General features: G+C 37.2%; 1 long non-coding RNA gene across 1 annotated transcript; it reads right to left on the reverse strand.

The window, feature by feature from the left end:
• Nucleotides 1-2187: 2187 nt before the first annotated feature.
• On the reverse strand, nt 2188-2713 carry LOC143708842 (uncharacterized). The gene is made up of 2 exons (XR_013193677.1): nt 2639-2713; nt 2188-2564 (listed from the first exon to the last, which is right to left on the reverse strand). It is a non-coding gene; the product is annotated as an uncharacterized LOC143708842 (long non-coding RNA).
• Between the last annotated feature and the right edge of the window lie 968 nt (nt 2714-3681).

Raw genomic sequence — 3681 nt, forward strand, 5'->3', positions numbered from 1 at the left:
CGCATTAGTTAGGCGTGCGGAGAAAGGCTGCTTCCAGGATCTGGAGATCTCGTGATGCAGATCGCTGAAAAAGGGCAGCTTTCTTCGCTCTGGCCTAGAATTAGGGCCACTAAGGAATCTCTCGTCGAGTTTGGACGACTGAGACTCGCGGGGCTCAACAGGCCAGTCTATAGAGAGCTTCTCTGTAGCGCGCGAAAGCACGTCAATAAGCTCAGTGTAGGCCGGAGTAGGCCGCGCGTCCTGGCCGCTAGGCGGGATAACGTCATCAGTCAAAGCAGGCCCGAAATCCTCGGAGTCGGAAGCTGCAGTGTAAATCACGTCATCCAGACCGAAAGAAACCGATTTGCGGGCTCCCGGGCTGGGGCATAAATAATCATGCGCGAATTCAACCGCGCCACGTGCGTGCTCGGGGGAGGGAGGGAGAGAAAGGGCGAGGCCCGTCTGCTCGTACTCAATATCCTCGAGCTCAACATCCGAGCCCCAGGCCGCGGATCCACGAGAGGCCTCAGCGGTCTCAGGAGCGCGACGGGGGGAAACGAATGACTCCTTCTCAAAAACCGCGAGTCTAGAGCGGAGGGTTTTGAGAAGGAGATTGTCACAAAATTTACATTTTGACAATCCTAATACAGCCTCACGCGCATGCGAAAAACCCATACATTTAACACACTTACTGTGAGGGTCGTCGTTCGAAATGAAACGAACGCATGGCGGAGAACAGCGTCGATAATCCATGACACTTCACTGAAAGGAGAACAGAGTTCCACTTATGCCAGTCGCTGAAGTGTTGAGACGAAAGCTGTAGTTGAGTTAGAAAAATTCGGGCTCAGAAAAACCGAACGAAGGGAAAGATGTGACCGCTTCGTGAAGGCAGAGAAATCTGAGGAGAGGATGGCGCGCGCGCGTTCGTCATGCTACGACGTAAGTGCGTCGGGGCGGAGCCAGCTTACGCGAGCACCATCAGCCAATGAATTGGCGTGATTCTATAGGGCTTCAGGCAATCGGCACATCCAGAGGATATCCCACTGCGCTTTCCGCAGCGTTGAGTGAACCTATGAAAGAGAACATGTTTCAGTTAAGTAGACCAAAATAATTACTTAAGTAAATTGAGTTAAATCAACACAATACTTTCAAACATTTTACTTTATCCATTTGAGTCGAGATTACACAAATGAGTTGTTTTAAAGATACAGTGGCAGTAACAGTTAATAGATTAATGACATGGTCCTTTTTTATACCCTAATCAGGCAACGTATCTCAGGAGACACAGCTCATAAAATCCAAAATATATCAAATGTTTAAAAAAATATTTTGGATATGTTTTATTTAAGTCCAGATGATATAAAAAATGAATTGAAATTATTTTTTGCTTCTTTTAAAAGAGAAGATCTTTTTAAGGTAGCTACTAAAAATAAAATAAAAAAATAAAATAAAAAAAGGTATCTTGATTCTTACAAATTAATATATGAATGATCTTCCTGGATTGTTTTAAAAATACTGGTCAGTTTATGAAAAATATTTTTCATTTAACACCATTGCGTTTTGGCTTAACTCAATATGTTCATGTTAATTAGACCAAAAACAATATTTGATGCTTGTTCAATTTACTTACGTAAATGAAGTTAATCCACATACAACAAAACAAAGTGATTTATCAGAAAATTACCATTGTTTGAAGAAAAACTTAAAGCAGCCGATGCTTAATAACTATTGAAGTTATTAAACACCCCGTGAATTCGGTAATGTTTTAATTTCACTCTAAACAATTTAATAAACGCTTCAGGGGGAGAGAATTCTTTGGTAATTGTTAACTTAAAGTATGGACAAAAGAAATTCCATCCTATCTACTTTCTAAATGTGTGTTATGGATCTATGGCGAACAATTCACACGTGTTGGATTTTACTTAACGTTTTATGTCAACAGGTACAACCTTAAGAAATGTTATCTAAAAAGAAAACCTTTTACAAAATCGTTACGCCGTAAAGACTCTTAATGTTAGTGCATTTGCTTTAGTTCACAGAGGATGGTATCATGCAATTGTTCACATTATATTTTGTTTATTTTATTTATTAAAACACATTATATTTTGATTATTATAATTGATTATTATAATCATAAGGTCGAGTAGAATGAAAAAAACATTAAAATGTATTTAAAGATATCTAAGCTTAAAAACTTTAAGAAATATAAACTTTGCCACTGTTTATTATGTGCCCAGTTTGGATTCTTCTCACTTGTACAATATACTTGGTTCTCAATACAAAAATTAAAACTCCATCACCAATCAATTATTAAAAAATACATAATGCCAGACAATACAACAGTTGTTACTGCAGTTTCTTCATGAAATATTCTTCATGCTTGAACAAAGCGTTGACCAGGTCCTTGGCAATGCTTTCACAATTCACACAGTCAAGCAGTTCCCTCATCTTCATCCGGCGTGTTGGATTCGCCCGCACATTTGCAACTGATTCATTGTGCAAGTCAAGATCGTCAATGATTGGATCAATGTTCTTCATTTTTTCAACCAACTGACTGGTGTTTGCTTTCAGAAACCCTTGATGATCTGAGAATAAAAAAAATTGAAAAATTAAAACAGGAAAAGGAAAATGGCGAAAGAATATAAAGATTGAATCTAACCTTGTATTGACCTGTTTCTCTTCTTTCCCAGTCGCCCCTTTTGGACAATATTTGGCTTTGATAAAATCTGTAGTAAAATAAATAAGTGCCCGTAAAATAAAAGGCTATAGTTACATTTCTGAATAATCCAGGAGCATGACACCAGATAAGATAAATTCATCATGGCGGCTTATTCTACAAAACTTGATTCAATAGTACCAAAAATATTTCAAATTTGTACTTGACGCTGTTAGATCAGAATGTAACTTTCCTTAAAATTGGTCCCAAATAGTTAACTCCGACTGCTTAATTAACCCTCAGGGGTCTGAGGGGTTTTCTGGGTCCTGGAGGTGTTCTGACATGCTCTGACATTTGTGCTTTTTTCAGTTATTTATAAATATGTTAATGGCAAAGGTGTAAATTCACTCTATATAGCACAAATTGGGCTACCGTAATATGTGAGCAACATGTATGTACATGTTTGTATTTTTTAGAGAATATTGTTTATGCATGGTTATTGAAAAAACTAAAACTTAAAGTGTCTGAAATAAGGCCACACAACACATGCTAAATATGTGTCTACAAGACTTTTGACTAATGGGCATTGTTGCCTAGAGTTTTTGCCTCAAAATGATCTGAAAATCATCTGAAAATCATCAATTTACACAAAACAATACATTGATTTAAATGTTATAATACACCTTTTGTTTGGAAAGGCAATATGCGTGGAGGCGTGTTCACACCTGAGAAGACAAAGGCCGGATAATGTGCCACATACATAATGAGCTGCATATTAATTAGCCCTTTCACACAGGAGTGTCACAGGGTCCCAAAGAACGCAAGGACAAAAGAAATTATTTATATATACATATTTTACAATTAGAAATTGTAACCAATTACAAATAGGTTACAATTACAACAACAATTACAATTTTAACAATATTTCAAGTGTATTCTTTCTTTGTAAAAAGTATACATTTTATCATACGTATTAAAAAAGGTAAGGATTCATTATTTTGAATATTGGAACAAACACTATAATAACATCTTAGTTGATAATTCAA

This window comes from Siphateles boraxobius, unplaced genomic scaffold, assembly GCF_051911475.1.
Source record: "Siphateles boraxobius isolate OS27281-9 unplaced genomic scaffold, OSU_SipBor_1 43, whole genome shotgun sequence".
Classification (NCBI taxonomy): domain Eukaryota; kingdom Metazoa; phylum Chordata; class Actinopteri; order Cypriniformes; family Leuciscidae; genus Siphateles; species Siphateles boraxobius.